The 22,019-nt window shown below is 34.8% G+C and overlaps 10 non-coding genes across 10 annotated transcripts; 5 read left to right on the top strand and 5 right to left on the bottom strand.

Moving 5' to 3' along the window:
* The first annotated feature begins 4,606 nt into the window (after positions 1-4,606).
* TRNAM-CAU (transfer RNA methionine (anticodon CAU)) lies at positions 4,607-4,678 on the top strand. The gene has a single exon. It is a non-coding gene; the product is annotated as a tRNA-Met (tRNA).
* A 566-nt stretch (positions 4,679-5,244) lies between these two features.
* Positions 5,245-5,318, top strand: TRNAI-AAU (transfer RNA isoleucine (anticodon AAU)). The gene has a single exon. It is a non-coding gene; the product is annotated as a tRNA-Ile (tRNA).
* An 89-nt stretch (positions 5,319-5,407) lies between these two features.
* On the top strand, positions 5,408-5,479 carry TRNAM-CAU (transfer RNA methionine (anticodon CAU)). The gene has a single exon. It is a non-coding gene; the product is annotated as a tRNA-Met (tRNA).
* A 653-nt stretch (positions 5,480-6,132) lies between these two features.
* On the bottom strand, positions 6,133-6,204 carry TRNAM-CAU (transfer RNA methionine (anticodon CAU)). The gene has a single exon. It is a non-coding gene; the product is annotated as a tRNA-Met (tRNA).
* A 133-nt stretch (positions 6,205-6,337) lies between these two features.
* On the bottom strand, positions 6,338-6,411 carry TRNAI-AAU (transfer RNA isoleucine (anticodon AAU)). Its single transcript has one exon. It is a non-coding gene; the product is annotated as a tRNA-Ile (tRNA).
* Positions 6,412-6,813: 402 nt separating this feature from the next.
* Positions 6,814-6,885, bottom strand: TRNAM-CAU (transfer RNA methionine (anticodon CAU)). The gene has a single exon. It is a non-coding gene; the product is annotated as a tRNA-Met (tRNA).
* Positions 6,886-9,878: 2,993 nt separating this feature from the next.
* TRNAM-CAU (transfer RNA methionine (anticodon CAU)) lies at positions 9,879-9,950 on the top strand. Its single transcript has one exon. It is a non-coding gene; the product is annotated as a tRNA-Met (tRNA).
* A 1,810-nt stretch (positions 9,951-11,760) lies between these two features.
* On the top strand, positions 11,761-11,832 carry TRNAM-CAU (transfer RNA methionine (anticodon CAU)). Its single transcript has one exon. It is a non-coding gene; the product is annotated as a tRNA-Met (tRNA).
* Positions 11,833-12,912: 1,080 nt separating this feature from the next.
* Positions 12,913-12,984, bottom strand: TRNAM-CAU (transfer RNA methionine (anticodon CAU)). Its single transcript has one exon. It is a non-coding gene; the product is annotated as a tRNA-Met (tRNA).
* A 2,750-nt stretch (positions 12,985-15,734) lies between these two features.
* TRNAM-CAU (transfer RNA methionine (anticodon CAU)) lies at positions 15,735-15,806 on the bottom strand. Its single transcript has one exon. It is a non-coding gene; the product is annotated as a tRNA-Met (tRNA).
* Positions 15,807-22,019: the final 6,213 nt, after the last annotated feature.

Below are 22,019 nucleotides of genomic sequence, written 5' to 3'. Positions count from 1 at the left end.
TAGCGATTTTTGTCGGTAACTCCAAAAATGTGTTAGAGAATCGCACTACTGAACACAGGTGATTCAGCCAGCCCCATGTGAAATCATGCAAGCGTGTGTATCCTTCTCAAATCAAGCACACTTCATCAAAAAACCGGTGAAGAGGGATAGATCAACGGACGAACCTAAGGCCATGAGAATCAACCCGAGCCAAGACTCCAAACCATTTACCTTCTCTGTCCGATACCAAAAGGAAAGCCTAAAGGTAGAATTAGTTATGACATAACCATAACGCCATAAAATGAAAAGTAGTTTGGCGCAGATGGACAAACAACTATGATGTTGCATTAGTCGAAAATCAATCTCATTTTCCTTTTTTATTTTTATTGTAATGAGAAATATTTGAGTAGTGGAATTTTGTAAATCATTTTTTGAGTTACCGACAAAAATCGGTAGCACAAAAACGCAAAATTATGAATGAAAAGTTCAAATAAAAGTTGACAACACTGTTGCTATCGGTAGACCTTTACGACTACTTTTTATTGGTCGCTAACTTACCGAATAATATCGTTAATTCCCGAAATTACAAGCACTTTAATTTTTGGCGGTAACTCAAAAAATGAATTCCAGAATTCCACTACTGCTTTGAACAAATATGACCCATGTAAAGGAGACCTCCTGGACTTTAAATCGGTCGCAATTGCTTTGCCAAAAGCGTTCAAATACTAAAGATATACAAAAAGAGGCCCAGATATCCTAATTTATAATTTGTGAAAATTCATTTCCACGGCGAAAAGCTCTTCTACTGTTGGACGTGTCCCGAGGGGAAAAAACTGTTAATGAAAGTAGATCGTTTGAGCTTTAAATCAGTACCAAATATTAGAGTTGGGTAATCTAGTTCCCTGAGCGGATCGATCTTTCCAGTTCCTTTTACCAAAAGGAACTAGTTCCTTAATATAGTTCCAAATAGTTCCGAGAGCGATATAGTTCAATGAATCTTTCTCTTCCATCGTTTTTTCTGTTCCTTCGTTCCAAATAGTTCCAAGAGCGATATGGTTCCATGAATCTTTCGTTTTCATCGTTCTTTCTGTTTCCTTCGATTACAGATAGTTCCGAGAGCGATATATGTACATAGTTCCATGAATCTTTTTGAATTATCGTTCTTTTTGTTTCCTTCGTTCCCAATAGTTGCGAGAGCGAAATAGTTCAGTTTTCGTTCCTTTTGTTTTCGTCGTTTGGTGGAATTGACATAATAATATATGAATTGCAGCGATGTTGTTTACGTTTATTTGCCAATGTCGCACAATAAGAAAAAATAACGCAACGAAAAAAGATCGACGAAGGAGGAGAACAAAAGGAACTATATAAAAGCAAGAGCTGGATGTAGTTCCAATAGTTCCTTATTCGGAATAGTTCCTTGGAACTAGTTCATTCCGGAACTACACAACTCTACCAAATATCAGAGTTATTGCAAAAGACACAAATCTTTCCCAATTTTAATATGTAATATGTTTAACTTTTTTATTTTAATGACAAATAACCCTGCTTCCATTAGGTGTATTCAAAAAATCGATAGTGCGACTGCAATTATTTTGCTTCAGTTAGCTTTAAGTAATCTGGAGGGCTCCGCGAGAAATGGCCCCAGGAAATATGACCCCAAAAAGCATTGTGAAAATTGGACCCAAATTTAGGGTGAAACTGCATAACGAATTTTGACCCTAATGTGGCTCAAACAATTTTACCCCAACAATAAAATGAAAAATTGCCCCAAATTTGGGGTGATTTTGCGTTGTGAAATTTTGCCCCAAAATAAAAAATGAAATTTCACCCCAAAAATCATTAATTTTTATTAGTTATATAAAAACAACCATAGTATTTTTGACATGTTCTCTACAATAAGGACAAAGAAAATGTTCAGATTTCGCCAAAGTGGATGTACAAGCAGAACAACACTTCAAGTGTTTGCACGGAAGCATCACCACATTGGCTAAATTGTCCCTGCATACTACGCATTCTCTATCATTGTCGTCATTGGTTTCATTTTCTGCGGGAGCTTCTTCTTCTCCAGAAAGATCTTCCTCAATTGAGTTTTCTTCAAAAATGTTTTCTGCGGGAATTTGCTCCGCTACAATATTATTGTTTTTGTGTACCATTCGTGAGAGAAAGGAGCTACCGTGATTTTGCCTTCAGTCAATAATATTGTTGTTTCCTCTATCAAGGCGTCTCTTATCACACTATTTTTTTTCGGTACTTTTTGAAAGAACCTCCACTTTCTGTAAGATTAGAGAAATCTCTTCACAAATTTAAAAAAAGTTTCCATTTGATGGGATACATTTTCCCAATACGGCGTTATAGGCTTCGACGGCCGAAGTGGTCCGTGTGTTTTGATTAAAAACGCTAAGGTTTTCGCAACCGATCTGAAATAATTAAAAATTAGATTATTATTCTATAACAATATAATGTCTCTACCTTTTTCAACCACTGGTTTTCAAGATGTTGCAAAAATTTTGAAAAGTGTCTTTCGCCATCCATTACATTTATATCCACTCTGACTTGGCGAAATCCATCTTTTATCATAGAAGGTGGAAGAAGTGGGAGGACCAACAACTTATGATATGCTATGGACGCCGGCTTAGAAGTTCGAATGTAGTTTAGAAGATGTTTACTCTTCACAGCATTTCTTCTCACTGCTTTACAGAAATGGAAGCTAAATATATAGAAATAATTAGAAAGTATGCAATTTAAATATTTTTATAATGCAAAGCAAAAATCGCACGCGCGATTTTGTTATTTTCTCACTGGCCTCTTCAATTTATTACTCATAAAATTGTTTCCCCCACTTAAATATTTTACATTAAAATATATTTTATGAAATGTTTGAAATCGATTTTTAATTGTAATACAAGTATTACAATTAAAAATCGATTTCAACAAATCATAAAATACATTTTATTATAATATTTTAGTTATATTATAAACTTACCAACATCCAATGCATTTCACATTTGGAAAAATATTTTTTAGGGAAGTTCTTAGTCCCTGCTCGTAATCCGTTACTACCACAGCAGGATTCATATCAAAGATATTCTGCTTTATGTATTTCAACATATTATCTTATCCATTAGCACGAAGAATATGGGAAAAATCTAATGAAAATATTTATATTAGTGTTAACAAAATATTTTAATTATTTGTTCTTACTTCGTTGCAGTACTCGATATATATCACGAGCAATTGGGTGAAACATCCACTCGGAACGATCTTAAAAGTTCCATCAATTAACCACTTCCTTTGATGGTCGCTAAGGTGGTCTACGATTAATTTGATCGATTTTTGTGAAGAAAATATGCAGAACGTATAGTCATTTTTCACATTACACGCTGTGTAAAATGGTTTGGGATTCTCCATGTCTTGGGTTTTCCCATATGACTCCCATACTGCTTCTAGGGTGAAAGCATCGATTATTTCCCTCCCATCTTTGGGGGTAGTTATAAAATTTTTTGAAGCTATATACTGTAGCCCACGCCTCAATCTATCAAATTCTAAATTCTTCGTCTTGCTTTGTAATTTGAAAATTAATGATTTGTTTTTGAATAGAAATGTATTAAAGTTTGAGATATGTACTTACCTCCCAGTGACATTTCTAAAATCGGTCCTCACACCACTAATGGCACTTGGCTGAGCTCCCAAAGTTTTGGAAATATTTTTGCACTTTCGTGCTTGATTTCGTTTTTTATATTCATCTTCTTCGTGTTCGTGGTTATGGTTTATGAATTTTTTAGGATAAGTACAGGTTCCATCCGGATGATAATTCAACCTGGACTTACACCCATCGCGCCAACATTCATATTTCACCACGTCTTTATACACCGACTTTTTCTTATATATCATTTTATCTTATTTTAGGAAAAGAAGATTTGAATTAATTTTTTTCCCGCAAACATTACACACTCCATAGTTTTTTTTTCTTTCTTTATTTATTGCAAATTACACTTGCTAGGACTTTCACAGAACTTCTAAGAATGAATGGTTTAAAACGTCGATCTCTTTTACAAGCATAGAGTAAAACAGAATCACCGATTGCACCGTTACATAAAAATAAAATTTAGCAAAATTTGATTATTTGGAAAAATGAAAAATGACCCCAAAATTTACAAGGGAATTTTTGGGGCCATTTTTCATTTTGGGAAAAATTTCAAATTAAAAAATTCATTGAAATTGAAATTCATTTTGCATTTTTAATGTTTGGGGTCATATTTCATTATTGTTGAGATGCAATTACACCCAAATTTTTTGGTGCAAAAATACCCCAAAATTTTATAAAAAAAAAATGCCCCAAATTGCGTGTTGTTGTATTGTACACATCTTTTGGGGTAATTTTGCACTTTTGCTTTGGGGCCATTTTTCATTGGGACATTTTTCGCGGAGCCAATCGGGAGAATAACTTTAGTACATTGGCTTTGTTAATTATGCAAAACTTGTTTGACTTCAGTTTTCTCTTTCAAATTTATTTTCGTCTACATATAAGATGATTTTTGAGGATAACAATACCCATCCTTAAAAAGGATTAGAACAGTTATGTGTCATCATTCACTGTTATACTCTTTTAAGTGAGTAGGTACTCAAAAGCAGAGTGGCGCAGTGGAAGCGTGCTGGGCCCATAACCCAGAGGTCCGAGGATCGAAACCTTGCTCTGCTAGTGTTGTATGTTCATATAACATAGAAAGTTTTTTAATTAGCGGAAGTTTACCAAGGAATAAATTAAATTTCACACCAAAAGTACAACTTCTTAGAACTTCGAAATTAGGTATGTACGATAACTCAAAAGTTTGTACAAATTTGTACAAACTTTTATAAAATGCTGTTCGATAACAAACTTGTTCAGTAGAAGAGATATGAGAAGCACATGCAAGTAGTTGCAAGAACTTGCAAATACTTTTTACTTGCGAAGTTATCGAACAGGCCTACTGTCATGGTAACAGAAAATTCCGAAAAATTGGAATACTATTCACTGCCTGTATTAAACAATACCATTTGAACATCTGTCTGCATTTTTCCATGGGGCTCCTTTGTATAAGAAACTTTTTTCTTTTTGATTCGTTGAGATATACACATTCTGAAATTATAGTTTTCATTTTATTCACGTGATTTATATATTTTTCCAACTTTTCTTAAGTATCGTTTGAGTGGAACTTCTTTCCGATATTACTGCGATGATGAGTATGGTCATATTCTTATGGCACTTTGAACACGGTTGTGGCACATGGCCCATTAGCTCAGTTGGTTAGAGCGTCGTGCTAATAACGCGAAGGTCGCGGGTTCGATCCCCTCATGGGCCAAATGACTTATTTTATGCAATGTTCTGAATATTATACCCAATGTAAAAATTGAGACAACACTACATTGCTTCCCATGAACTTAAAGAAAGAGCAGAGTGGCGCAGTGGAAGCGTGCTGGGCCCATAACCCAGAGGTCCGAGGATCGAAACCTTGCTCTGCTAAACGTGCTCAAGGCGCGTTAACTTTTTGAATTAAATCGACACACACAAGTAATAAATTATCAGTCGGTTTGTGGCGAAGTCTAAAAATCTCAGCTATGAGGGGAAAAATCGATTGCGATCACCGAAAGCTGAAAGGATTAGAAACTGTTAACCATTTGTTTTAACAATCAACAATCGAAACTATTAAAAATCGGTCTTTCAGTGTAAGAGGATTGCACGTATTTTTTGTTAGTAGATTAGCCAATTCTATAAAAAATTACAAATATTGTTGATGGTTAAGGTTAAGACGCTTCCAGAGTCTACATTATAATTATTGATGCAGATTTATTCAGGAAAAAACTCAGGTTTTAGTGATCAAATTGCAGCTTCCTTAAGCAACTTTATTGTTAAATTAAATTGGCTCTATTATACAACATCGAACCCCAAATTGGACAAATGTTGATTGACTTTTATTTATTGGATAGTATTTCATTATAAAAATGTGCTATATAACACATTATATTGCATAACGTCGTATATGGCCCTGTTACTAGACACATCAGTGTATATAGTAATATACACATTCCACACCCCCAAACACAAAGTTTCTGTTGGAATCTCGCTATTTTTGCTTAAATTACAAAACAGTTAGTCCAACTAATCTTTGACACAAATAGCAGAGCAAGGTTTCGATCCTCGGACCTCTGGGTTATGGGCCCAGCACGCTTCCACTGCGCCACTCTGCTTGTTATTGAATTATTCCAAAATATAAAATCAAAATAATAATACCAACAACAAGCATAAACATATGAATATTTACTTTTGACCATAAACTAAAAATAGATTTTGTAAAAATATATATAAATAAAAAAATTCAGTTGGCCCATGAGGGGATCGAACCCGCGACCTTCGCGTTATTAGCACGACGCTCTAACCAACTGAGCTAATGGGCCACATGGTGATCGCTTGGCAAACGTTTTACAAGAAACAAGTATGTATGCACAATCAAAATAAAAGGTTAATGAACGCAGACAGCAATGATCCCAAAAATAGTTCTGGATGAATATGTCTGTTGAATGGATAACTAATTCGGCATAGTAAAGGCATATTGAACATTTGAGGTTTCACACCAACTGTGCGAATGTGAAGTGTCAAATGCCTTCCTTTGTAACACATTTTTTGTTGTAATTTCACCCAACAACATAATGAAAATTTTGAAATAACATATTTAAAATTTGTCGATACCACTACCTCTTCAATTTGCCTTAGGCATATTTTATGTCTTAGTGGATATCATTCATAGTGTATATTTATCAAAAAATCACAGTGCCTGTCTTTTTGAGGACACAACACATTAGCAGAGCAAGGTTTCGATCCTCGGACCTCTGGGTTATGGGCCCAGCACGCTTCCACTGCGCCACTCTGCTGTTTTCCCATGGCGTGACAAACATTTGTTATAGATTTTGTGAACACTGTGAGTTAATTAGATAGGTGCATGAGGGAATTTCTGGAACAAATACATTTATTTCTTTCTTTTAATAACTTTAAATGCAAACATGTCAAGATTATTTTATTATCTTCATATATAATTAATAATTTTCCAATATTTGTTTAGATCATAAATATAACAATTCTTATTTGACAAAAAAATCATTTATTTATAGTAACAAATAAATGCTACTTGTATTTATGATAGACTATGAAGATATTTTAAAAGAATAATCAATGCTTTAAGTAGAGAAGTAACCTAAATAGATAATTCGAGATTTCGTTGCAATTTGTTTGTGAGTTTTCATCGACAATAAGCACCAAAATAAAAAATTTAAAAAAATGATAGTTAAAGTTAAAAAGTTTTAAACTTAAAAGTGATGATTAAATTTCAAGGAGGGCCTTCTTGACATTAGCTTTTAATGCGCAAATTATACGTTCAATGCCTCCAAATTGGTTTATTTTGCGTTTTCAAATCCATCCAATAGTAAAAGAAAACATATGTATAATAATGACCCGTAATATTATTTTTATGACCATTTTAATTAATTGAGCTATCATGACCTAAGGAGTTTGTATTGAGAAAGTGATATCTAGCGGAGTAACAAATCCACCAATATTCTACGATCGTTTCGCTAGTGTTCATTCAGCTCACCAGGCATATCCGATGCGATTGGCTGGATAAAGGAGGAGTTTAATAATAATGTCTAGAACTATTTCTCAATACATATGCATGTATACCTTCGTCCCAATAAGACAATAATACATGCAAATTTCACTTTTTATTATTTCGTTAAGTTTTCTTTGTAATAATTAGACATCGCATATTTTTTAAAAACTCAAATTGGAAAATTTATATTTAATACGTGATTATTCATATTTTGCCACATTTTACATATTTTATTATATTATATGCAAATATGACAAAAATATATACAAAATCACCCAAAATATCAAAATTTTTCTATTTGAAGTATTGAAAAATATGCAAGGAAGTAATAAGGAAATGATGATCCTAGGTATATGGACCACATTTTATAACTATAATTAAATAAATACACACCACACCAGAGAAACCTGCAATTTTTCATTTACAGTAGAATCCTCATAATTCATAATCCAAGGAACTGGCCATTTTTATTACGATTTTTTTAATATTTGTTATGAATTATCGCGATTTTACTATAATTGCTATTGTATTTTTGTCAGTGCGCCTAAATTCATTAACACTGGGCCCATAACCCAGAGGTCTGAGGATTGAAACCTTGCTCTGTTTTTTGTGTCAAACATTATTTGGACTAACTGTTTTGTAATTGAAGTAAAAATTGTCCAATTCGGGTTTAAACGTGTAATTAATTGACGTTAATCGTAATGTTATGGACTAATCCAAATGTAGACTAAAGCTAAGGTCTCATGAGACAAATATTTGCTCCAGTGACCGGTAGTGTGTGCTTACTGAGAGCAAGTGAGCATAAATTGCAATGCATTATTTACGCTCACTTGCTCTGAGTAAGCGCACACTGTCCATTGCTGGTACAAATATTTGTCTAATGTGACCTTACCTTTAGGAATATATTACTCATCTTTTTGCATACTAACCTTTAGTAAATAGGGAAATAAAGATCCTAAAAGTATATGGTAAATGTTTAAGAAATGAATTAAATTTTTACACCACACTTGATAACAACTTTATATTTGTATACAGAATTTTTTTCATATAACCCAGAGGTCCGAGGATCGAAAATTTGCTCTGTTAAAAAATCGCATAACCCTTAATTTCTATGGAAACTTCTATAGTAATTTTTTCTTAAAATAAAAACACTTACAAACCATGAAATAAGTCCCAAAACGAAGGCAAGATTTGTCAAATGCTACGTTTGGTCTATACTACTATATGCAAAGAAACCTGTCTGCCCATTCTGTAACTTTTTAACGACAGTCGATATTGATATTTTTTCGAGAAACTCATTTTAACAACATAATTAACAACCTTGGTATTCGGTACAAAAATTTTAACAACTTTTGTTTTAAAATGTCGTTATGAAAACAACAAGTTCAATATTGGATTTATTTTTGGTCTGTGTGTATGTTTTGCATTCAAAATTGAAAGTTTATCGAAAATTGTCTACATTTTTACAGAATAGCACAATCGCTACTGCAAATTTTTAGTGTCGACAACGTTGTCGATTGTCGGATTGTTAAAAAGTAACAAAATAGGCCTACTGGACCCTAAAAAGTTCATATGAGAAAAAAAGTGAAGCATTTGAAATTTGGGTATATCGAAGAATACTGAAGATACCCTACACATCACATATTACGAATCAAGAAGTTCTAAGATGAATGAACCTCGATAGACAACTTCTACGCACCGCCAAATCAAGAAAAATCGCTTATCCGGGACACCTAATGAGAAACCGTAAATATAAGTTTATACAAGCCATTATTAAATGTAATATAGAAGGACACAGAAAAAGAGGCAGAAGAGAGACATACTGGTTAAGGAACATTCAAGAACGGACAGGATACAGGAATAAAACAAGTGTAATACATGCTGCTAAGAATCGAGAGCTGTCAATAATTTCATAACATAAAACATATTAATTTGTAATACATAAAGAAGAAAAATATGGAGTTGAAGAAGGAATTAAGGCCTCGTTGCCGCATCTCTACGCGGCTGAATGTGTGCTGAAACACGATTTTCGTATGCTTTGACTTTTGACTAAAAGCCGGAAGAACATGCAACTTAATGAATTAAGCCAGAAATCCTCTTATGTGACGAGGCCTATATCCTCAAACAATGTTCGCTGTATGAGGTATGGTTTAAGATAAGTCAATTAATTTCATTTTTAATTACTATCACAAATTAGAGGCGATATGTAGATTTTATTAAGAGAAAAGGTTTATTCAATGGTAGCATCACACTATGCACAACAGCAGAGTGGCGCAGTGGAAGCGTGCTGGGCCCATAACCCAGAGGTCCGAGGATCGAAACCTTGCTCTGCTAAGCGCACTTTAAAATGTGCCAATTAATTATATTTCTTATATTTCAATTCTTGCAACATTCGTAATGGTTCATGGACTAGGGTTTGAAATAAAAATTGCAATATCTCTGTGAAGATTTTAGAAGAAAAATGCGGAGTTCAAATAAGTAATTTGCCTACTTAAGGGAAGTTAGTCATAAATAAGCATTTTAAACATATCTGCATAGCGATTGAAAAAATTAAAGGAAGTCTGCCATAGAGATGGGTCCACGGCGGAATAAGAAGGTGTTACTACAACATCAGTTGCTCAAAATCTGTCTTATCGTCAAAATTTGTTCACAATAACGCATTACTGTGAATTGCTTATTAACGTTTTGTAATAATAATACATTTTGACAATGAGAACGGTAATCTGCTGTTTTTGGTGTAGTACCTGTAGTTTTGGGCCATAGATGGGTCTAATAGCTCATTTAGACTAGCCATAAATCCTCGACTGGATTTAATAAATCCAGTACAAATCTCATTGCATTTAGATATACATTTTGGAGGCTTTAAATGGCAGTCAGCTGATTTTTGTTCATAGCACAATTACCAAGGTAGATGCATCAGCCCGAATTTGAAACGTCAAAAGAATTTTTTTTTTAATTGAATTCGTCTCAAAAAACATACGTCAACTTACAAATTTATTGTTTAATACTGAAAATGTTAGCACATTATGCTACTAATGCTAACTAAAGAGCAAATAAAGAATTATTTTGTCGCAGTTTGCCCATCTAAAATAAATAAACGAATTATTTTATCGCTTAGACATCATAAATATTAGTCTTTGTTGATTAAAATCAACTTTGTACATCAAAACAGATTTAATTTTTCCACCTTGTTTACAAATTTTTACATTTTAAATTATATTTAGTGTAGCAATTCACCGATGCATCTACCTTGTTTCTTGTGTCAGCTTGCAAATTTTTGCATTTTCTAGCAACATGTTGCAAAAAACAGAGTTGTATATGAGGATTTATGCCAGATTTAAAACAAATCCACCCAATAGGAGGATTTATTTTTGTATGGGAAATCTGGTAGATTTTGGCCGGATAGCAAATAAAACCTGATAATGGGCTAAATCCGGCTAATGGTGTAATATCTAAATGGCATATAAGTTTATCTCGTGTCAACGTGCCACACTTCCATTTCATTCGGACTAACGTCTAACAAAAGCAGAGATACACGTCATTGAAATAAAATTGCAAAAATTGGGATAACTTCTCCTTCTTCTATATCTCTAGTATTTGAGAACTTTTGATATTACAATTTAATTGTTGTTTAATTTGTTGAAATGTCTTCAACCAAGTTTGACATATTCGACATTACAATTAACATTTTCAGAGTCAAATATAATTTCTGCCCACGTAAAAACATTGCGAAATGTAAACAAATGGACTGGGAGGGTTAAAGTGCGAAAAATGAGATGGATTTACAACTATAGTGACATCTACGTTGTTTCTCGTAGGTTGACGCAGGCGATTTTCTAATTTATTTGTTTTTTGTATTTCGGTCAATATTGTTTCTTGAGCCCGAAAAATAATTTAAATAAAATGTAAAGTCCCATTGGTTCGGAATAATTGAATTCCGTCCACCTCAAAAAAGGTAATTTGTATATTCGAACTATTGTATACATTTTCGTTTATTTCAAATTCAAAAAGTATCTTCAAATATTAATTTCTGAAATTCCAGGAAATATTTGAATGAAGTAGTTTCATGTCCAAACTTCTCTTCAGGTTTTTAAAACCTTTCACTACAGTTATTGTTAAATTGGTTACTCTTATCATAATCGTAAGCAGAGTGGCGCAGTGGAAGCGTGCTGGGCCCATAACCCAGAGGTCCGAGGATCGAAACCTTGCTCTGCTATCAAGTTTAATGATCGAAACGTTTTTTATTAAATATTATTACAAATTAAATACTATTTCATAAACGTTTCGGTAAAAAGTATACAAAAATTTAAAACATAAATGGAAATTTTGCTTTCAGAATATTACTTTCAAAATATTTATTCTATTACTTTTAAACATATGGTCGGTTGATTGCAAATAAAAAAACTCAAATATTTTTCAAAAAACCGAAGTTTTGTACTAGTTCGAACGAATTTGAATTCGAATCGTCATAGAGGAACAGAACATGAAATTACATGGTATAAGTAAAGAGGTAGATTTAAATGAAAAAAATCTATAGAACCCTTGTTTTTCTTGAATTCCTAAAACTTCAAAATAAAAGCAACAAGTGGGTTTGTTTACAATCCATTTTTTGAGCATTTTATAAAAAACGCGAACAATGAATGAATAGTTAAGTTTTCTCCACATAATCGAGTTGTGAATATGATAAACTGATTGTTTCAATGCAAATCTCACCAATTTCTTCCATACAAATGGTCTAAAAACAATTTTAAAAATCATTGAATTCGATTGTTTTTAAAATTGTTTGGCATATTATTCAAACACCACACACACATACACAGTTTGGTTATATTGTTTTGAAGTTTTAGGCATACTCGAATGAAAAAATTTAAATTGACAAAAAGCTTTGGCTAACCTTTCTTATTAAACCATGTGAAATTATTTTAATTTATGTTTTAGATTTGTGTATGTTTCTTGCCGAAACGTTTATGAAATAGTATTTGATATTTACAAATATTTAAGAAAAAAATTGTTTCGATCATTAAACTTGATAGCAGAGCAAGGTTTCAAATATTTTTCAAAAAAAAACGGAAGTTTTGTACTAGTTCGAACGAATTTGAATTCAAATCGTCTTAGAGAAGCAGACCATGAAATTATGTTTAAAACTAATAGAATCAATTTTTTGAACGTAGTTACTGAAAGCATTATTTCCATTTATTTTTTTAGATTTGTGTATGTTTTTTAAGGAAACTTTTATGAAATAGAATTTGATATTTACAAATATTTAAGAAAAAATTGTTTCGATCATTAAACTTGATAGCAGAGCAAGGTTTCGATCCTCGGACCTCTGGGTTATGGGCCCAGCACGCTTCCACTGCGCCACTCTGCTGTTACTACAACTGTAGTTTTGCTCCGCTGACACGTTTTATTTCCGTTGCATGACTAGCATTTAAAAAAAAATATTAACAACTTAAAAATAGTTAATTTATTTGCATATTCATTTAAAGTCACGTCTCATCAGCCGTTAACTGTGCATTAATGCATTTCTTTAAAATATTGTATAAATAGTCTAATTTTTTATTTTCTGGAATTCGGACATTTATACACATAAAACTTGCATAACTTTTCAAATAAATAAAGGAAAAAATAAAACAAAATTTGAAAGTACGTATATAGTAAATTCATGCAGGTTCTGGAACCAGGTCACATAATAGAATGTGAATTGTATAATATGTACTTTCAGTAAACGTGGATATATTTATGACCACTGATACTCCAAATGCCTAAATTACGCCAGAAAATTTATCTAAAAATGCCTTCAATCGGGCGGCACCTTAATATGGGGCCTATATTAAAGTGTGGACCAATGTTGACAATTTTTGGTAAAGAAGTTTTGTGACCACTGGGAACCTCAAATGTCTGAAGCACATAAAAACATCGTAAATCGGGTGGTACCATTATATGGACCTATGTTGACAAGTTTTTGATAAGTGGACAAGTTTTGTGACCACTGCGAACCTTAAATGTCAAATTACTTTTAGTTAAGACAAAAACTACAGCTAAAACCCTCAAAATACCGAAAATCGTGAGGCAACCTTATATGGGGGCTATACCAAAACGTGGCCGATATAGCCCATCGTAGTACTTGACATCGAGTGCATAAATATAGCGTTCTAGCTCAATAATTTTGGACGCTAGAGTGATTACAACAGACGACTAGTAATGTAAAACTGAATATTTATCATGAAAAAAAGTTTTACTGTTTTCTAAAGTATTCTTTAGCATGATTTATACACTTTTATATGTGCTCAAACCAATTGTTGAAGCACTTTTTCCACTCCAATTGAGACACCTCCAAAACGTGGTTTTTGAACACTTCAACAGCATGTTCTGGCGCTGTACGGCGGATGTGCCATCAATTCCACGTTTTGTACGGCCAAAAAGGCGCTGTTTTGAATCGATGTGTGAGAGCTTGCATTGCCACGTGTACGATGATTCGTCTTCTCTTATTCGTTTCTCGAATTTCTCCGAAGACTTCAGGCAAACAAATTGTGGGTACCACTCAGAATTAACGATCCTACGTTCCTCAAGCCGCATAGCCGCCACATAGTCAGTTTATCCGAAAAAACAGGCGACCATTTGCTTCGAAGTACTTCATCCATGAAAAACTTTTGTTGGATTTGGCTCTTCTTCAAAGACCCACATGGTCGATTAATGTCTTGTTTCTGGCTCATACGCATAGATCCATGATTCATCACCTGTGACTTTCCTTGGCACCAATCGACAAGAGCCTTTTTTATGTTTAAAAGTAATAGAATAAATAATAAAATAATAATAAAATGAAAGCAATACTTCCATTTATGTTTTACTGCTAAACATAAAAAACGACGGGACGTACACAAATATTTCACCAACCTACCAAAACAACGCTCTCTGAGCGTCCGTATTACCCAAATACGTTGAGTCCCAAATCACATTTAAAACACAAAATCCGCGACCGAAACTTACTTAAATGTTTTGCAATGAATTGTATTTCATGTTTTGTTGGACTTTTGTTTTTAAAATAAAAAAACACATACAAACAATAAAGTTGTGTCAAAGTTAAATTTGTTCAACTTACAAAAAGTATACGCTCGACGTATTTCGGTAGTTCTCATAAGAATACATGAGTTCTACTTTTTTCACCACACACGCCCTGGGTATACGTTCGTATATAGGTATGGGCCTTAGGTGTATATCGTCACTATAAATGCCGGAAGACGTAACCCATAAAACCAAAACTTTACAGGAGAAGCAAAAAACGTTATAAAATTAAAAACTGTTTTATGGAATATTAATCTTATGAAGGCGAGTATATGGGATATTATCGATCATATACGAAGGGGAATTAGTAGTGAAACCAAAACCGCTGAAGTGCTTAGTTTTGAGATCATCCATTACAACAAAATTTGCAATATTATCCCATTTTCCGAAATGCCATTTCTTAAATAGCATCGTTGTTTTTGAACGTAGAAGATTGAAATTTTGCCGGATCATTTATTTTAGCTTTATGTATCAGATTACGTCAAAAAACAAATTTCGATTTTCATGTCGGTTACGTCTTCGGGCTAGAGTTGTGTAGTTCGCGAACGAACTAGTTCAATTGAACGACTCTCCTGAAGGAACGACTGAACTAGATCACTCGAAGTCGTTCTTTATAGTTCAGCAAAAGAACGAAGAAATGTCAGCTGTTGCAATAAATAAATACAATAAATAAATAAAATAAAAAATAAATAAAATAAAGTCCATATTAACTTTCGGCAATTTTTCTTGCGGCAATTGTCAGTTTTTCGGTGAGAGAGGGTGTTGAGAGGCAAAGGGTTACCATATACCTCACCTATCTCTCCAGAAAACTGACAATTGCCGCAAGAAAATTGCCTAACGTAAATATAGACAAACTAACTGAACTAAAAGAACGACCTAGTTCAGTCAAAAGAGCTGAACTAAAAAGATCGATCAGCTAAACGAACTAGAAAGCACAACTCTACTTCGGGCATTTATGATGACGATATGTATGTTTTTTTTTAACGAAACGTTTATGAAATAGTATTTGGTATTTACAAATATTCAAGAAAAAATTGTTTTGATCATTAAACTTGATAGCAGAGCAAGGTTTCGATCCTCGGACCTCTGGGTTATGGGCCCAGCACGCTTCCACTGCGCCACTCTGCTGTCACTGTAAGTGTAGTTTTGCTCTGTTGACACGTTTCATTTCCGTTGCATGACCAACATTTAAAAAAATTAGTAGCAACTTAATAATAGTTAATTTATTTACATATTCATTTAAAGTCACGTCTCATCAGCCGTTAACTGTGCATTAATGCATTTCTTTAAAATATTGTATAAATAGTATATTTTTTATTTTCTGGAATGCATTTCTGGCTTAATTCGTTAAGTTGCATGTTCTTCCGGCTTTAGGTCAAAAGTCAGAGCATACGAAAATCGTGTATCAGCACACATTCAGCCACATAGAGTTGCCGCATCTCTACGCTGTTGAATGTGTGCTGGAACACGATTTTCGTATGCTTTGACTTTTGACTTAAAGTCGGATGAACATGCAACTTAATGAATTAAGCCAGAAATCCTCTTATGAGATGAGGCCTTTAGGCATTTCTTCCACCAGCATCCTTTTGATTTTACATGAACACCCACACCCAAGATGACAATCGCTCAAAATGGCTCTTGTGGATTGGTGCCAAGGAACGTCCCAGGCATCAATGTTTTCTGGCACAACGACTGTTTTTGGACGACCGCCGTTCTTGAGCGAGCGTCGGCCACTATTGAATTCATTAAACCAGTTTTTAAAGTGCTATTGGATGGTTCTTCATCGTCATATAAAGATCTAATTTCATCGACACACTCTAGCCGTGATAATCCACGCCGACTGTTGTGAAAAATTATCGAACGAAAATGTTCAGAAGCTAATTGCATTTTTTTTTTGGAAAATTGATTTTTGAGACAACGCAAAACACGGTCGTCAAAAAAAAAAAAACGCAAACGAACTTCGTAGGTGAGTGACAGGCATATCCACGCCCAGGCGAGACCGCTCAAGATATAACCATGAAATTTGGAATGTGAGGTATTGTTGATGTGTTGGAATGGGATATGATAGGGCTTCTGAAAATTTGTACGGAAAGAGTTGGAAAATTACCAAAAGATACTAACTATTGTTCCGAAAGCCCTGGGGTAGGTACTCATAGTTTGTACAGTAAGAAGTTCGCTTTCCGATTCCTTAAATTAGACGTTGCACAATGAATCTTCATACACTATGAGTTCCGTATATCAATTGTACGATACGATCCACGATGACAAATGCTAAGATATTCTGTGTAGTATTTAATAGGTTTACAAATTTCCAATTTCGGTATTTCCTCGGAAGGCCTTTCTTTGGACTGGTTTATTAAAAACGGAATAACCTATGAAGTCAAAAGGGCTTGATGCATTCGTGTACCGTGGATAAGTAGTTCAATATACACCACTTTCCATCGTTGTTGTTGTCATGAGATTGTCGTGAGGGTTTGCCTATTTGCCAATCAATTTTCGCCGCAGTACGTATTTTGTTCCAAGCTTAATTTTCTTACCGCCTTGTAAACTGAACGTGTATAGCCTCGCAACACTGAACTTCCGGCCTCTCTCGCCATTTCATCGTAGTGTTTTCTTCTATCGCGTCTTTTTAACCATATGGCATAGCCAGTTAATGCTCATTTTAAGGCAAACTACTTATGGCTACCCCTTTATTTTAATAATTTTGTATTCTTTTTTGAAGTGTTATCTAAAGATAAATCAACAACAAACTTTGATTGGTGAACCCTACACATTGTTATGTCTCAAAGAGTGAGCGCTCCTTGTGCGATTCACAATTTGCAAAAAATGCCATTATTAGCTTGGTTTAAATTTACGAAATCCACTCGATTTCAATTGTCAATTCCGTTGTGTATACGTCAAATGAAAACTCATCTGAAAACCATTGGGTTTCAATTTACGTTTAAGCAATGGAATTGACAATTGAAATCGAGTGGACTTCGTAAATCTAAACTTACTATTATACTTTTATAAATTTCATTAATAAAAAATTCGTTTTTGGTTACAAAACGGAAATTCCCCCCCCCCCCCAGGATTTTCTATACGAAGACCTCCAGATCATCGATAAGAAATCCTCCATAACTTCTATAAGTAGACCTTCAGGGCTTCTATAAGAAGATCTCCATATATTTCATAAGAGGAACTTCAGATCCTGCAGATTTTTATACCCTACACCACTATGTGGGGAGGGTATTATAAGTTGGTTTTGGCCAAAAAGTTTGTAACGCATCGAAATAATGGTCGTAGACCCATACTTATATATACCAAAATGAATGTCTCGACGAGCTGAGTCGATCTGGCTATGTGTGTCCGTCCGTCAGTCCGTCCGTCCGTCTGTCCGTCTGTCCGTCTGTCCATATAAACCTTGTAATCACGCTACAGGTCGCAATTTTGATCGGATCGTCACCAAATTTTGGATGTTGATGAGGGTCCCGGAGGGGAAGAAGCCTATTGTTTTTGGTGATGGTCGGATAATATTTAGGGGTCGAAATGGGCAAAAAACTTATTTGCGGAAAAAGTCAACGTTTTATTTTAAAGCGAATATCTCCGTATCTATAAGGGGTATATTAAAGGCAAAGCCTGCTAATGAAAGCAGAAAATATCACCTTTACAGCGATGTATGGTAGGTTGTCGTAGGTGGTCAAACAACGAAGATATCGCAATAGTCGCTTATAGAACCCAACTTTTCATTTATTCGATTTTAATTCTAATGACGAATAACACAGCTTTTGTTGGATACTTTCCAAAAACAAAACCTGGCTATGAAATTAGAAAATCCTGTCTTTACAATGATGCAAAGTAGGTTAGCGTAGGTGGCCAAATAACGGAGATATCACAATAGTCGGTAATACATCCCATTTTTCCACTTTTAAAGAAATCACGCTACAGGTCGTAATTTTGATCGGATCGTCACCGAATTTTGGGTGTTGATGGGGGTCCCGCAGGGGAAAAAGCCTATTTATTTTAGTGATGGTCGGATAATATTTAGGGGTCGAAATGGGCAAAAAACTTTTTTGGAGAAAAAGACAATGTTTTTTTCAAACCGAATATCTCAGCTTCTGTAGGGGGTATGCCAAAAGCAAAACCTGCTAATGAAAGTAGAAAATATCGCCTTTGCAACGATGTAAGGTAGGTTGTTGTAGGTGGTCAAACAACGAAGATATCGCAATAGCTGCTAATAGAACACAACTTTTCATTTTTGCGGTTTTAATAATAATGACGAATATGACAGCTTTGGTTGGGGACCTTCCAAAAACAAAGTCTGACGATAAAAGTAGAAAATCCCATCTTTACAATGATGCAAAGTAGGTTGGCGTAGGTGGCCAAATAAAGGAGATATCGCAATAGTCGTTAATACATCCCATTTTTTCCATTTTTTGTAATCACGCTACAGGTTGCAATTTTGATCGGATCGTCAATAGGAAGAAGCCTATTGATTTTGGTGATGGTCGGATAATATTCAGGGGTCGGAATGGGCAAACAACTTATTTGGAGAAAAAGTCAACGTTTTATTTCAAAGCGAATATCTCCGCTTCTATAAGGGGTATATCAAAAGCAAACCCTACTGATGAAAGTAGAAAATATCGCCTTTGTAACGATGTAACGTAGGTTGTCGTAGGTGGTAAAACAATGAAGATATCGCAATAGCCGCTATTGAAACACAACTTCTCATTTTTGCGATTTTAATAATAATGACGAATAGCTCGGCATTGGTTGGGGACCTTCCAAAAGCAAAGTCCGACTATGAAAGTAGAAAATCCCATCTTTACAATGATGTAAAGCATGTTGGCGTATGTGGTTAAATAACGGAGATATAGCAATAGTCGGTAATACGTCCTATTTTTTATTTTTTTGTAATCACGCTACACGTCGTAATTTTGATTGGATCGTCACGAAATTTTGGGTGTTAATGGGGGTCCCACAGACGAATAAACCTATTGATTTTGGTAATGGTCGGATATTATTCAGGGGTCGGAATGTGATGGTTGATGGTTGGCATACATCCCACTTTTCTATTTTTATACCCTCAGCCTTTAGGCTAAAGAGGGTATTTACACTTTGATACGACCAAAAATGTGCCTCATAGAAATAATGGTTTTAGACCCCAAGTATGTTTGTACGATATCCGTTTCAGACAATTTTGAGTAGATCTAGCAATGTCCGTCCGTCTGTCTGTCTGTCTGTCTGTCTGTCTGTCTGGCAGGCTGGTGCGCACGATAACTCTCGAACGGATCAATCGATTCGGTTCAAATTTTGGGTACCCAAATATTTTGTCCAGATTCGATTTAAGTTCGAAGATGGGCCATATAGGTCCATTCCTTCAGGTACCTCCCCCACAAATGTTCAAAAATTGTCGCAAAACTTGTGCGCACGATAACTCTTGTAGGGAATAACCGATTTGATCCAAACTTTGCACATCGTGTAATTTCTACCAAACTTAGATGAGGTTCCAATATGGACTCAATCGGTCCACTCCTTCCGGTACCCCCCACACAAAATTTCGGAAAAGTTCAGTTTAGGACCTGGTCTCGAATCGCTTTGATTTTTGTTTACGCAAGTTGTATTCCCTGTCCTCTATACGACGCTGTAAGTTTCATTAGGGGCAAGTCCATACTTCCAGAGAAAATAGCCTGAAAGTTACAAAAAACCCTATGACACCGTGTGTAGTGGTTGGAGCGCAAGATAACTCTCGAACGGATCCGCCGATTCGGTCCAAAATTTGGCTTTCGTAATATTTTGTCCAAACTTAGTTCAAGTTCAAAGATGGATTATATCGGTCCACTCCCTCCGGTACCTCCCCCACAAAAGTTCGAAAATATTCGGAAAATTTGTGCTTACGATAACTCTTGATGGGAGTAACCGATTTGGTCTATACTTTGCACATTATGAAATTTCTACCAGACTTAGATGAGGTTCCAATATGAACTCAATCGGTAAACTCCTTCGAGTACCTCCCACACAAAATTTCGGAAAAGTTCAGTTTAGGACCTGCTCTCGAATCGCCTTGGTTTTTGTTGTAACATCTTGTATTCACTGTCCCCTATACGAAGGTACAAGTTTCCTCTGGGGCAAGTCCATACTTCCTGAAAAAATAGTCTGAAAGTTGAAAAAGAAACCATAAGCCATATCTGTCCACTCCTTCAGGTACCTACCCCTCAAAAGTTAAAAAATGTTCGGAAAAATTGGGCCACGATAACTCTTGATGGGAGTGACCGATTCGGTCCATACTTTACACATTCTCATAATATCTACCAGATATAGATCAGGTTCGAATATGGACTATATTTGTTCGCTCCATCCCGTACCTCCCACACAAAATTTTGGATAAGTTCACTTTAAGACCTGCTATTGAATCACTTTGATTTTTAAATGGTTTTATTTAGCTCACCCCGTTTGTTTTTTTTTTTATTTATTATTTATTTTGTTGAAGCAACTTACATTCGCTGCCTCAATTACGATGGTAAAAGTTGTTTCAGGGGCAAGTCCATACTTCTTGAGAAAACAGCCCGAAGGGTGTAAAAACCCCCTATGGCACCCCCATGGTCTATGTCGGTCCATTCCTTTAAGAACCTTTTCCGCACAATTTTTGAACTTTAATCCTAATCAACATTTTTGTCGGTTCATACGACCAAAATTTTGAAACCCCCTAAATACATATTTTTTTTTTTTTGTGAAAAAAGTGTTTCAATTTGCACAGGCTGAGGGTATATCTCTGTCGGCCGAGCCGACTGATACTTTTTTACTTGTTTTATTTGAGTTATTCTGACGATGCACTTAAACGCGTTTCAATAAAATTGACCTGTATTAATGAAGACATTCAGAGCAAAGGCGTTAAGCTATCCCAATTTTAATATTTTGAATTTTACCAGTCAAAAGCTTATGCACAGGGGAAGTGGTGTAGGGTATCACATAGTCGGCCCCGACCCGACTATAGCCTTGGCTCACTTGTTTAAAATAACTCCTCCATGTATTTTATAAAATGTCCTCCAGATCTTCTATAAGAAGACATTCAAGCGTTTTATAACAAGACATTCTGGTTTTCCCTGAAAAGACCTTAAGATCTTCTATAAGAAGACATTCATCAGGTCTTCTATAAAAAGTCCTTAAGTTTTTCTATAAGAAGACCTCAGATCTTCTATAAGAAGTGTCTAGGTCTTCTACAAGAAGCTTTCAATGTTCTAAAAGAAGACCTCCAGTTTTTCTATAAGAAGATCTACTGCGCATCTATGAGAAGGCCTCCTGCTCTTCTATGAAAAGACCTCCAGCTGTTCTATGAAAAGAGCTCCTGCTCTTCTATGAAAA

The sequence above is a fragment of the Musca autumnalis genome, unplaced genomic scaffold (genome assembly GCF_047663935.1).
Source record: "Musca autumnalis isolate F117 unplaced genomic scaffold, ASM4766393v1 scaffold_3, whole genome shotgun sequence".
Taxonomy (NCBI): Eukaryota; Metazoa; Arthropoda; class Insecta; order Diptera; family Muscidae; genus Musca; species Musca autumnalis.
This window is presented reverse-complemented; position numbering and strand designations above follow the sequence as displayed.